The sequence below is a fragment of the Phocoena phocoena genome, chromosome 18 (genome assembly GCF_963924675.1).
Source record: "Phocoena phocoena chromosome 18, mPhoPho1.1, whole genome shotgun sequence".
Lineage (NCBI taxonomy): Eukaryota > Metazoa > Chordata > Mammalia > Artiodactyla > Phocoenidae > Phocoena > Phocoena phocoena.
The window spans coordinates 50,872,791-50,887,367 of NC_089236.1; the positions used below are offsets into that span (position 1 = coordinate 50,872,791).

Sequence of the window (14,577 nt, forward strand, 5' to 3'; positions counted from 1 at the left end):
AGTGGTCAATGTTGATTTTAGATGTTATTCCCTAACAACATCATGGAAAAGATGATTAAAGGGATGGTTTGTGATTATTTAACAAGAAGGAAAATAATCACTAGAAGCCAGCCTTGTCCACCACAAACAAATGCTCTAAAGCAACAGATCACTGGGCTGGTCCCATGGAGAGTCCAGGAGACCTACTAGAGGTTATGAAATGGCCCACAATGGACTTTGCTTGACTCACACAGGTTTTGCTTGTCTTCAAAATTTAAATCAACGTTTGCATACCCTCATATTTTAGATAAAATCTTCATCTCTAGCTTTGCAATGAATCTGGTAACAGCAGGCCTGTATTCCCCCAAGGCAACCATTATATGGGGTGTCCCATAGACAGGATGGGAGCCTCTGGTTTCTTTGTTCTCTTTTGCCATCTCTTTGACATTATGCCCGTTTTATTCATTTGTATTTGATTTATTCATATGACCATCCTTGGCCTTTTAGGCGTCTGTCTTAATTCCTGTAATGTATCTGTTGTTGTAGCCTTGGTATTGTTGAGATGGAAAAGCGGACCAGAATAATGTCTGTAGGCGAAATCTTAAATAATTGAGAAAAAATGCTCCGTTTTAAGGACCTGAATGTAAATCCATGTAAACTTGGAGAGAGGTTTCTGGCAGTTTGCCTTAGGGCTTGTACTTGCCCTATTTTTATTTAAAAAAAAAAAAAAAGTGGGATGAAAACATGGGAAATTTACTTAGTCTAGTTTATAGATGTTGGAGCAATAACGCATAGCTCATGTACTGAATATCAAAAACTGAAACTAAAAACGATCCGAATGGGCCTCAGTCTCCAAAAGGATATTCATCAGGAATATATTTCTACTGTATTCTACTGAAAAAAATCAATCACATGAATTCTGTGATTTTATATTAGCTACAAATGGAATCATACATTTTATGCCTTTTTCTGTGATACCTCACTAATAGCATCACATGACATTCAATTCAGATTCTTTATATCCACCTTATTTTTATTCTAAATTTGACTAGCTTCCTGGTCTGTTAAAACTAACAGGTCTTCTTCCTATGAACTGTGATGTCAATTCATAGGAGGTGACTACGCCACTGTATGTGAGCTCAGATGACAGTATAATATAGATGCCACAATACAAAGTACCTGTGGTCTTCAACAAGAGAAGTTGGGTAAATTCTCTCCATTTACTGATCACTTACTATATGCTAGAAACTGTGCCAATCACGTATCTATTTCCTCACTTCATCCTCACGATCACCCCATTATCCTCATTTTACAAGATGACCATTATTAATTACCTTTACAGTGATGGTTTTTTGTGATAATTAACCACACTTGGGAGTCCTGTCTTGAGTTACAGATGCTTCACTCTGAGAAAGCAATAGCACACAGGAACCTGTCTTTTTTTTGTTTGTTTGTTTTTGCAGTACGCAGGCTTCTCACTGTTGTGGCCTCTCCCGTTGCGGAGCACAGGCTCCGGATGCGCAGGCTCAGCAGCCATGGCTCACGGGCCTAGCCGCTCCGCGGCATGTGGGATCTTCCCGGACCGGGACACGAAGCCGTGTCCCCTGCATCGGCAGGCGGACTCTCAACCACTGCGCCACCAGGGAAGCCCCAGGAACCTGTTTTTAAGGAGGCTTGATAGCTGTAGGCAGAACATCTCCCAAAGATGTTCACACTCTAGCCCATTGAACCTGTGGATATGTTGCAAGGCAAGGGGGGCTTAGGTTGCAGGTGGAATTCGGGTTGGAGGAGAGGAGCCTGGATTAGCCAGGGGGGCCCAATATAACCACAAGGGTCCTGATAAGTGGAAGAGGGAGCGAGAACCAGATAGATGGTAGTGGAACACAGACTCAGCCCGACGCTGCTGGTTTTGAAGATGGAGCGAAAGAAGCCTCAGGAAGGAAAAGAAAATCGATTTTCTTCCAGAGCCTCCAGAAGGAATGCAGCCCTGCCGACACCTTGATTTTAGCCCAGCGAGACTGATTTTGAACTTCTAACCTCCAGAACTGTAAAATCATAAACTTACCTGTGTTAAGCCACTAAACTGTAATTTGTTACAGCAGCAATGGGAAATTAATACAGTGGTTAAGAGCACGCACTTGAGTTGAACTGTTTGGTTTGAATCCTAGCTTCACTACTTACTGGGTGACCTTAGGCAAGCCACATACCTCTTAGGCCTCAGTTTCACCGTGTGTAAAATGGGAACAGTTAGACTTTGTAAGCTTCTTTTCATGGGAAGTTGAGATTATTGGGAAAATTAGCTATTCTATGGAGAGCCAGTTGGGATAATAAGAGAATGGAAAAATGTCACATGAGGGACCAGAGATGTTGAGGAAACCAGGAGAAACTGTGAGGTGGGGGGAACACATGGAGTGTACGAAGTAGGAAAGCTCAGGGGCTTTCCTGTGGGAGAAAGATGAGATTCATTTTGCATTAAGTAGGCAGGGTTAGGATCAATGTTTTATAATTACAGTGAGAAGTCTTTGGACTTTTTTGACATAGAAATGACTAAAAGTGAGTCAGCCTCATAAAGCAAGGAGTCCTTGGGGTTGGAAAGACTTAGAAAAGGGCTTATGATCCAGACATATCACCTGTAAAAGTCTCTGAAGGGGGTGGGGCGGGGGCACTGAAGGAACACGAATTCCCAACCATCTCCAAAGTTTTACTGTGTAGTTTTCCTTCATTAAACATGCTTTATTGATTCATAAAACATGTATTTTAGCATCATTATGACACGTTGATCTAAGCAATTACTTGTTTCACTTTGGAATATACAACACGGATAATTTGAGGACAGAACTTTGTTTTCTTTTCTTCCCATTTTGTCCCGTCCCCCCACCTCTGGCAACCAACCAATCTGTTCTCTGACAGAACTTCTTAAGAATCTATGTTGGCACCTTTTTTTTCTTTTTTTAACAGAGTAGGTAAGTTTTAGAATTACTTCCTTTTTGATGTAAAGTTTAATAGAAATAATATGTAAGACCGTACCTTGCTTCATGCTGCAGTTTGACAAAGGCTGTTATGGCTCCTGTATAGTTAATTGTAACCCGAGTTGATTAAGCATTTCAATAGCTAGCCTTTTTTGTTGTTGTTGTTTTTAACATCTTTATTGGAGTATAATTGCTTTACAATGTTGTGTTAGTTTCTGCTGTATCACTAAGTGAATCAACTCTACATATACATATATCCCCATATCGCCTCCCTCTTGCATCTCCCTCCCACCCTCCCTATCCCACCCCTCCAGGCGGTCACAAAGCACCGAGCTGATCTCCCTGTGCTATGCAGCTGCTTCCCACTAGCTATCAATTTTACATTTGGTAGTGTATATATGTCCATGCCACTCTCTCACTTCGTCCCGGAGTGAGGTGGATGGACCTAGAGTCTGTCATACAGAGTGAAGTAAGTCAGAAAGAGAAAAAAAAAAAAAAAGTTCTGAAGAACCTAGGGCCAGGACAGGAAGAAGGACGCAGGTGTAGAGAATAACTAGCCTTTTACGGGAGCGCTCAGCCCTCCATCCCTCTGACCTGCTGCTGCCCTGACCTGCCAGCTCTCAGTCTCTCTCTCTTGGTCTGGTTTTGCTCTTGTCCCGCCAGACAGTGCTGGGGCAAAATCAAACCACCAAGCTGCTGGCACAGTTATCACGTATAAGCCCCGGGCCCTCTGTGTCACCTGGCGATTCCTTTTAAGCATTTCTGGTTCGGTCCTGTTTTCAAATGTGACAAAACTTTACTGATCTCTTTGTCCTCAATTCCTTTCTTACCGGCAAGTGATGGAGCCTTTTTCTTTGTAGAGAAATAAGGACCCAAGGACAACTTAAAGACTAGCTGCTTATTTTCTTCACAAATAAGGATGGAAGTCGAATCTCTTGTGTGTTTACCTACATATTAGAATCATAGATTGTAGGTTTGCTACTTCACAGCTTACATTTATTAACTAAGCCGTAAAATAGAGGATGAATTTTCCAAAACAATTAAAAAGAGCTAGGGCTATTGATCAAAATTGTGACTAAACTGCTTTCTTAATGGAAATGGTATACTTAAAAGGCAAATTTGGATATATTGTCATTGTTGCTTGGGAGTTGCTTTAAAATAATTTTGAATGACCACAATTAGTGTATCATAAGAATGGAATTCAGTTCACTTTTGGTCATGGTCTAATGTGAGCTCTACAATACCTAGGTGTTTCGTGTTTACGCTAACGAGAAACTGCTTTCGTTCGTATTTGGAAAGAGTGTCCTTATTTTGTTATTTGTCAGAGAACTTGTCTACAAAGACTCTAATCACCTGCAGGAGTATCTTAGGATGCGCACTGCGATTCAGTAGGTCTGGGGTGGAGCTGCAGCTTCTGCATTTCTGACAGTTCCCAGGTGATGCCAGTGCTGATGGTGTGTGGACCACATGTTGAGTAGCAAGAGGCTAGGTCAGCTGTTCTCCAGTTTGATCCCCATCAGCATCGCCTGAGCCCAGTACTGCGTGCCCCTTTGGTCATTCTGATGTGGCTGACAGGAGACTGTCACTCTAAAGCATGGACTTAGTTTCTCTGCCTCCAGCAGTGCTTACACCCTCTTGCTTGCTGGCACGTACCTGCTAACTTTCTGGCACTGTCAATTCCCGAGGCAGAGGAAATAGGGGCCATGTCATTAATAGAAAAGGAGTTGAGGTCACCAAGCCTCTTGGCCTTAGGATAAATTTACTGGCACCATCCTGTCCTCATGTTCAGAGGAATTGGATAACAGGCTCTTTTGAAAATAGAAGAATCTTGCTTAAAGTAGGCATAGAGCTGTACTGGGAAAAAAGGTCAGACTGAGCATGGGAAGATCGCTTGGTTCATTGATGGGAAACACTGCCAAGTGATGCCATTCTGGGAGCTTTGGTTTAAGATGTTGCTGGTATGGCCCTCAGGTAACAGGCCTGAGCACAGCTTCACTGTTCTTTAGAATTAGTTAGGATTTTCATCTTTTTCAGGAATTCTGTAATAAATCTCTTTATTAGTCTTGTCTTTATTTAAAGAACCCATTTTTGTGTATGACAGCTCTTGACCCTGTACACTCAGGAAATTTCTGCAGAGGTGGGTCTAACTGGTTTGATCTTATGAGCAGACAGTTCCCCATCTGTTGTGGCATTAAGGTTTCATGATTCAAAGTATTCCCTCTACATGTTGGAAGTCATCACACTTGAAATTTTATCATTAATGATACTTAAAGGGGCTTCCCTGGTGGCGCAGTGGTTGAGAGTCCACCTGCCGATGCAGGGGACACGGGTTCGTGCCCCGGTCCGGGAGGATACCGCGTGCCGTGGAGCAGCTGGGCCCGTGAGCCATGGCCGCTGAGCCTGCGCGTCCGGAGCCTGTGCTCCGCAACGGGAGAGGCCACAACAGTGAGAGGCCCACATACCGCAAAAAAAAAAAAAAAAAAAAGATACTTAAATAAGAAAAGGTCCTCTAAGTAAGAATGAAAGTGGCATTGGGCAGGTGAGAGCCTAGGGAGGTGGAGTATACACTTTAATGAGGATTTAGACTTTGTGTAACAAAATGATTCAGCATGTAAGAGAAAATAGTGTGTTGACAGTAATGCAATAACACATCATTGTATACATACGTGTCAATCCCGATATCCCAATTCATCACACCACCACCACCACCCCCTGCTGCTTTCCCCCCTTGGTGTCCATATGTTTGTTTCTTTCCATCTGTGTCTCAATTTCTGCCCTGCAAACCAGTTCATCTGTACCATTTTTCTAGGTTCCACATATATGCGTTAATATATGATATTTTTTTTCTCTTTCTGACTTACTTCACTCTGTATGACAGTCTCTAGGTCCATCCACGTCTCTACAAATGACCCAGTTTCGTTCCTTTGTATGACTAATATTCCATTGTATATATGTACCACACCTTCTTTATCCATTCGTCTGTCAATGGGCATTTAGGTTGCTCCCATGACCTGGCTCTTGTAAATAGTGCTGCAATGAGCATTGGGGTGCATGTGCCTTTTTGAATTATGGTTTTCTCTGGGTATATGCCCAGTAGTGGGATTGCTGGATCACATGGTAATTCTATTTTTAGTTTTCTAAGAACCTCTATACTATTCTCCATAGTAGCTGTATCAATTTACATTCCCACCAACAGTGCAAGAGGGTTCCCTTTTCTCCGCACCCTCTCCAGCATTTGTTATTTGTAGATTTTCTGATGATGCCCATTCTAATTGGTGTGAGGTGATACCTCATTGTAGATTTGATTTGCATTTCTCTAATAATTAGCGATGTTGAGCAGCTTTTCACGTGCTTCTTGGCCATCTGTATGTCTTCTTTGGAGAAATGTCTATTTAGGTCTTCTGCCCATTTTTGGATTGGGTTGTTTGTTGTTTTAATATTGAGCTGCATGAGCTGTTTATACATTTTGGACAGTAATCCTTTGTCCGTTGATTCGTTAGCAAATATTTTCTCCCATTCTGAGGGTTGTCTTTTCGTCTTGTTTATGGTTTCCTTTGCTGTGCAAAAGCTTTGAGGTTTCATTTAGGTCCCATTTGTTTATTTTTGTTTTTATTTCCATTACTCTAGGAGGTGGATCAAAAAATATCTTGCTGTGATTTATGTCAAAGAGTGTTCTTCCTATGTTTGACTCTAAGAGTTTTATAGTGTCCGGTCTTACCTTACATTTTGGTCGCTAATCCATTTTGAATTTATTTTTGTGTATGGTGTTAGGGAGTGTTCTAAATTCATTCTTTTACATGTAGCTGTCCAGTTTTCCCAGCACCACTTATTGAAGAGACTGTCTTTTCTCCATTGTATATCCTTGCCTCCTTTGTCATAGATTAGCTGACCATAGGTGCATGGGTTTATCTCTTGGCTTTCTGTCCTGTTCCGTTGATCCATATTTCTGTTTTAGTGCCAGTACCATATTGTCTTGATTACTGTAGCTTTGTAATATAGTCTGAAGTCAGCGAGTCTGATTGCTCCAGCTCCACTTTTTTCCCTCAAGACTTCTTTGGCTATTTGGGGTCTTTCGTGTCGCCATACAAATTCTAAGATTTTTTTGTTCTAGTTCTGTAAAAAATGCCATTGGTAATTTGATAGGGATTGCATTGAATCTGTAGATTGTTTTGGGTAGTATAGTCATTTTCACAATATTGATTCTTCCAATCCAAGAACATGGTTTATCTCTCCATCTGTTGGTACCACCTTTAATTTCTTTCATCAGTCTTATAGTTTTCTGCATACAGGTCTTTTGTCTCCCTAGGTAAATTTATACCTAGGTATTTTATTCTTTTTGCAATGGTAAATGGGAGTGTTTCCTTAATTTTTCTTTCAGATTTTTCATCATTAGTTTATAAGAATGCTAGAGATTTCTGTGCGTTAATTTTGTATCCTGCAACTTTACCAAATTCATTGATTATCTCTAGTAGTTTTCAGGTGGCATCTTTAGGATTCGCTATGTATAGTATCATGTCATCTGCAAACAGTGACAGTTTTACTTCTTCTTTTCCAATTTGTATTCCTTTTAATTCTTTTCTTCTCTGATTGCTGTGGCTAGGACTTCCAAAACTATGTTGAATAATAGTGGCAGGAATGGACATCCTTGTCTTGTTCCTAATCTTAGAGGAAATGCTTTCAGTTTTTCACCATTAAAAATGATGTTTGCTGTGGTTTTGTCATATATGGCCTTTATTATGTTGAGGTAGGTTCCCTCTATGCCCACTTTCTGGAGAGTTTTTATCATAAATGGGTGTTGAATTTTGTCAAAAGCTTTTTCTGCATCTATTGAGATGATCATATGGATTTTCTTCTTCAGTTTGTTAATATGGTGTATCACATTGATTGGTTTGCATATATTGAAGAATCCTTGCATGCCTGGGTTAAATCCCACTTGATCATGATGTATGATCCTTTTAATGTGTTGTTGGATTCTGTTTGCTAGTATTTTATTCAGGATTTTTGCATCTATATTCATCAGTGATATTGGTCTGTAATTTTCCTTTTTGGTAGTATCTTTGTCTGGTTTTGGTATCAGGGTGATGGTGGCCTCATAGAATGAGTTTGGGAATGTTCCTTCCTCTGCAATTTTTTGGAAGAGTTTGAGAAGGATGGGTGTTAGGTATTCTCTGAATGTTTGATAGAATTCACCTGTGCAGACATCTAGTCCTGGACTTTTGTTTGTTGGAAGATTTTATTTTTTTAATTTTTATTTTTTTGCGGTACGCGGACCTCTCACTGCTGTCGCCTCTCCCGCAGCGGAGCACAGGCTCCGGACGCGCAGGCTCAGTGACCATGGCCCACGGGCCCAGCCGCTCCGTGGCACGCGGGATCCTCCCGGACCAGGGCACGAACCCATGTCCCCTGCATCGGTAGGCGGACTCCCAACCACTGAGCCACCAGGGAAACCCTGTTGGAAGATTTTTAATCACAGTTTCAATTTCATTACTTGTGATTGGTCTGTTCATACTCTCTATTTCTTCCTGGTTCAGTCTTGGAAGGTTATACCTTTCTAAGAATTTGTCCATTTCTTCCAGGTTGTCCATTTTATTGGCATAGAGTTGTTTGTAGTAGTCCCTTAGGATGCTTTGTATTTCTGTGGTGTCTGTTGTAACTCCTCCTTTTTCATTTCTAATTTTATTGATTTGAGTCCTCTCCCTCTTTTTCTTGATGAGACTGGCTAATGGTTTATCAATTTCGTTTATCTTCTCAAAGAACCAGCTCTTAGTTTTATTGATCTTTGCTATTGTTTTCTTTGTTTCTGTTTCGTTTATTTCTGCTCTGATCTTTATGATTTCTTTCCTTCTGCTAACTTTGGGTTTTGTTTGTTCTTCTTTCTGTAGTTCCTTTAGGTGTAAGTTTAGATCGTTTATTTGAGATTTTTCTTCTTTCTTGTGGTAGACTTGTATAGCTATAAACTTCCCTCTTACAACTGCTTTTGCTACATCCCATAGGTTTTGGGTCGCCGTGTTTTCATTGTCATTTGTCTCTAGGTATTTTTTGATTTCCTCAGTGATCTCTTGGTTATTTAGTAATGTATTGTTTAGCCTCCATGTGTTTTTGTTTTTTACATTTTTTTCCCTGTCATTGATTTCTAATCTCATAGCATTGTGGTCAGAAAAGATGCTTGATATGATTTCAAGTTTCTTAAATTTACTGAGGCTTGATTTGTGACCCAAAATGTGATCTAACCTGGAGAATATTCTGGGCACACTTGAGAAGAAAGTGTCATCTGCTGTTTTTGGATGGAATGTTCTATAAATATCAGTTAAATCTGTCTGGTCTATTGTGACATTTAAAGCTTCTGTTTCCTTATTTATTTTCATTTTGGATGATCTGTCCATTGGTGTAAGTGAGGTGTTAAAGTCCTCCATTATCTTTCTGTTACAATCCATTTCCCCTTTTATATCTGTTAGCACTTGCCTTATGTATTGAGGTGCTCCTATGTTGGGTGCATATATATTTATAATTGTTACATCTTCTTCTTGGATTGATCCCTTGATCATTATGTAATGTCCTTGTCTCTTGTAACATTCTTTATTTTAAAGTCTATTTTATCTGATGTGAGTACTGCTACTGCAGCTTTCTTTTGATTTCCATCTGCATGGAATATCTTTTTCCATCCTCTCACTTTAAGTCTATATGTGTCCCTAGGTCTGAAGTGGGTCTCTTGTAGACAGCATATATACGGGTCTTGTTTTTGTATCCATTCAGCCAGTCTGTGCCTTTTGGTTGGAGCATTTAATCCATTCACTTTTAAGGTAATTATCGATATGTATGTTCCTATGACCATTTTGTTAATTGTTTTGGGTTTGTTTTTGTGGGCCCTTTTTTTCTCTTGTGTTTCCGACTTAGAATTCCTTTAGCATTTGTTGTAGAGCTGGTTTGGTGGTGCTGAATTCTCTTAGCTTTTGCTTGTCTGTAAAGCTTTTGATTTCTCCATCGCATCTGAATGAGATCCTTGCCGGGTAGAGTAATCTTGGTTTTAAGATCTTCCTTTTCATCGCTTTAAGTATATCATGCCACTCCCTTCTGGCGTGTAGAGTTTCTGCTGAGAAATCAGCTGTTAACCTTATGGGAGTTCCCTTGTATGTTATTTTTCGTTTTTCCCTTGCTGCTTTCAATAATTTTTCTTTGTCTTTAATTTTTGCCAATTTGATTATTATGTGTCTTGGCGTGTTTCTCCTTGGGTTTATCCTGTATGGGGCTCTCTGTGCTTCCTGGACTTGGGTGGCTATTTCCTTTCCCATGTTAGGGAAGTTTTTGACTATAATGTCTTCAGATATTTTGGCAGGTCCTTTCTCGCTCTCTTCTCCTTCTGGGACCCCTATAATGCAAATGTTGTTGTGTTTAATGTTGTCCCAGAGGTCTCTTAGGCTGTCTTCATTTCTTCTCGTTCTTTTTTCTTTATTTTGTTCAGCAGCAGTGAGTTCCACCATTCTGTCTTCCAGGTCACTTATCTGTTCTTCTGCCTCAGTTATTCTCCTATTGATTCCTTCTAGTGTAGTTTTCATTTCAGTTATTGTATTGTTCATCTCTGTTTGTTCTTTATTTCTTCTAGGTCTTTCTTAAACATTTCTTGCATCTTCTCGATCTTTGCCTTCATTCTTTTTCCAAGGTCCTGGATCATCTTCACTATCATTATTCTGAATTCTTATTCTGGAAGGTTGCCTATCTCCACTTAATTTAGTTGTTTTTCTGGGGTTTTTTCTTGTTCCTTCATCTGGTACATAGCCCTCTGCCTTTGCATCTTGTCTATCTTTCTGTGAATGTGGTTTTTGTTCCACAGGCTGCAGGATTGTAGTTCTTCTTGCTTCTGCTGTCTGCCCTCTGGTGGATGAGGCTATGTAAGAGGCTTGTGCAAGTTTCCTGATTAGAGGGACTGGTGGTGGGTAGAGCCAGCTGTTGCTCTAGTGGGCAGAGCTCAGTAAAACTTTAATCCTCTTGACTGCTGATGGGTGGGTCTGGGTTCCCTCCCTGTTTGACGTGAGGTGACCCAACACTGGAGCCTGCAGGCTTTTTGGTGGGACCCATGGCAGGCTCTGGGAGGGCTCAGGCCAATGAGTACCTTCCAGAACTTCTGCCACCAGTGTCCCCCTCCCCACGGTGAGCCACAGCCACCCCCTGCCTCTGCAGGAGACCCTCCAACACCAGCAGGTAGATCTGGTTCAGTCTTCCCTGGGTTCACTGCTGCTTCCCCTGGGTCCCAATGCACACACTACTTTGTGTGTGCCCTCCAAGAGTGGAGTTTCTGTTTCCCGCAGTCCTGTCAGAGTCCTGCAATCAAATCCCGCTAGCCTTCAAGGTCTGATTCTCTAGGAATTCCTCCTCCTGTGCTGGACCCCCAGGTTCAGAGGCCTGACCTGGGGCTCAGAACCTTCACTCCAGTGGGTGGACTTCTGTGGTATAAGTGTTCTCCAGTCTGTGAGTCACCCACCCAGCAGTTAAATGGGATTTGATTTTACTGTGATCGCGCCCCTCCTACCATCTCATTGTGGCTTCTCCTTTGTCTTTGGATGTAGGGTATCTTTTTTGGTGAGTTCCAGTGTCTTCCTGTCCTTGATTGATCAGCAGTTAATTGTGATTCTGGTGTTCTCGCACGAGGGAGTGAGAGCACGTCCTTCTACTCCGCCATCTTGGTTCAGGCTCTGTTCTTTGTTGTACAAGTATTGTAGCCAGCTTCTAAAGTGGTCCCAGTGATTCTCATGTGATAGTCACTCCCTTATACCTATAAATTGTACCTAATTAACTAGATGCTGTAGCTGAAATGATTTCCTGGTGGAGTGTTAATGTGCTTCCTGCCTTCCTCTTGATGATTATAGTAAAATGTGAAAGGTGAAGTGACAGGTAGAGTAGTAAACACAAGGGGTCACAGGAATTGCTGGTTTTGGGAATTATCAGTCTCTTTATGTTAATAAATGATTAATTTTTTTTCTGGAAAAAATCAGGAGAATTGAGAAATGGGTTTTTGGCAGAGATCAAATTCAGAGCGCTTGCAGGAAAACAAGATGGTCTAAAGATGAAGCTGGGGGTGTGGTTGTACAATCGCTTAAGATCTTAGAAAGATACAAAGTGGTGTCTTAGAAATCTGTCTGGTCTAGCAATAGGGCTTCTAAGAAGCTTAAGTGTGGTGTCGCAGTCATCTCAGCAGATGAAGAGAAGGGCTTGTCTTGAAGGAATTTGTGGTTGTGGCTTTTGTCTAAGGGAGTGAAGTCCAATAAGATTCACAGAAGACATATGGTATTTTTGAGGGAATTGTATTTGCAGAAACTTTGAGGGAATCATATCTGCAGAAACTTCGTAAACTTCGACTGAAAGGGAAAGAGGATTACAAAATAAAAAGACCTTTAGTCCTCCAAACTTCTTCAGCCAGGAAGCAGACTGAGAAAGGTACACATCTGCAAACACAAGCTACTTTCCAAGGAAATGGAAAGATAATTTTTAAGGCGGAGCCAAGTGTCCGGAGAGTGAAGCAGAAAACCATGAAGGAGGTGTTCCCTGGCCTTGAATCCTAATGAAGGACCTGCCAACCTATGCTTTGCAGGACTTCAGAATTTCTGTGGGTCAGTGACCTTTCATTTCTGCACACGTTGAACTGGAGTGTGTCTATTGGTTACCCTACACCTGTCCCACCATTGTATGTTGGGTGTATGGGGCAGCTAACTTGTTGCTTCAGTTCACTGGCACTCAAGTTGAGAGAGCTATTCAAGGGCTGTTTCTAAGGCACCACACCTGAGGAGCCTACTTCTCCTCAGACTGAATGCCTTCCATTGAGCTGTTCAGCTTTTGACTTAAGTTCCTTTAATCTTTGACCTCTGTTCAAAATGAATAAAATGAATCATGGATGGCAGCTTTCAGCTAGGTAGTTCACGCTGCCTTTTACTGATAGTACGTACCCGAGACTAACATCCTACCGCTACCAACAGGTTTTTTTTAAATGTCCCTGAGCTCCCTAACAGCGTTGTTTTTCTCTGACATACATTTGCTTCCCCTTTCCCTAAGTCCTCTCACGCACCAAGGACCCAAACTGTTGAATTTAGCCTCTTCACCTTACTTCATTTCCCTTTCGATCACTCCCTCCCACGTTGCCATCGCAGCCTGCCTTTTCTTCCTGTGGAGATGAGCTTCCCAGCATGGGAAAAGGGGAACTGCCCTTCTCCACGTGGCAGAGAGGACCCTCGCGGCCACCTGTTAGAGAGTGAGGTGAGGTTTCAGGGGCCCTGAGCGGCTCACCCCTCAGATGTGGCGTTGCCAGCAGGTGTGAGGGGACCAGCCTGTGCTGGCATGTGAGGAGGCCATTCTCTTGCCTGAGAACCTAACAACGTGGATGGTGAAGAGTCGCATGGCATCTGCACAAGCTCAAGCCCATAAAGGATTTTCTTTTTTGAAGTGGAGTAAAGATAGAAGCTCCAGCTAATTTTGCTCACCCAGTGTGTCTCTACTGTTGTCAGTGTTGGTGCAGCTGTTTACGTGAATGAAAAGCCTTGGTTTGTGAATGGAGGATTTGGGTTTTGAAATTAGATAGGAGGGCAACCTAGATTTTCACGCTGTGGAGGCACTTCCTGAGGCAGGTGCAGGGCATGAGTAATGACCACACCTCAACTCTGCGGCTCAGCCAATGATCACTGGGCTTCTCCTGGGTGCTACAGTGTGGTTTCCCTGTCTGTCAGGAGCCGGGTAAGCAACCAAACCCAGATTCCAGGTGTGGTATTCCACAGTCGTTCTGTAATTTGTAATCATAGAAACAGAATGTTCCTCCTCTTCTTTCTTCCCTGCCAACAGTTTCTGGGTGGGTGAATGTCAGTAGCTAGAGTTATTTTTAAAGAGGAGAGGTGAGGCTTGTCGTGCAAAGCTGGGAAGAGGGCGTTTGTTTGCAGAGCAGAGCTGACATCCAAGTGTAGATTACTGCTCAGTGGCCAGGCACTTGTCCTATAACAGGTAATGTTTAACGTGTCAGTCACAAAGATCACAGGAACAGCATATGCCTGGCATAAGAGAGCACTGCCGTTTATGCTCTGGAAAACTGAAAGGCTATGCGTGCACATGTATTAATATTATTTTTTTTTACATACATGAGTGGCTTGGTCTTGCTTCCTCCTTTTTTGCTGGCTGTAATTGGACTTTGAAGCTTGGAAGTTATATCATAAAAATTGGTAACCTTTGTCTGAGAGAGAGCTCGGCTAAGCAATCACTTTCCACTTCTTTTCGCAGGATAATATAAACGTTTTTTTGAAAGCTTGTGAACAGATTGGATTGAAAGAAGCCCAGCTTTTCCATCCTGGGGATCTACAGGATTTATCAAATCGAGTCACTGTCAAGTAAGTTTTACTGGTTTGTTACATGTTTTTTTAAACTTAGGGCTTGTGGCTTAAGTGTAAATAATTTCTAAGAGCTCTGATTACAGGAAAATTGTCCCTCCGTCTTCCTCTGTTTGTATTCCAAAACAGACCATTTAAGAAATAGTTTAGGGGTTGTGAGTGTGAAGCTGTCTGTAACTGAGACCATGGTATCTTATTATTTTAGATTCCTGTATTAGCCAAAATGGTGGTTTATATTTTAATGCTTGTCCAACATCATAGTGTTTGGTTGC

General features: G+C 41.7%; 1 protein-coding gene across 3 annotated transcripts in view; it reads left to right on the plus strand.

Annotated features, from left to right (window-relative positions):
• LMO7 (LIM domain 7) overlaps positions 1-14,577 on the plus strand; it is a 131,476-nt gene that overhangs the window by 21,719 nt on the left and 95,180 nt on the right. For 2 of the 3 annotated variants that reach the window (XM_065895862.1, XM_065895866.1), the window contains exon 3: positions 14,199-14,305. The gene's annotated coding sequence lies outside the window, so the exon portion shown is untranslated. Of the gene's footprint in view, positions 1-13,641; positions 13,690-14,198; positions 14,306-14,577 lie in introns of those variants that run through there. The other variant, XM_065895863.1, reaches the window with a different exon arrangement.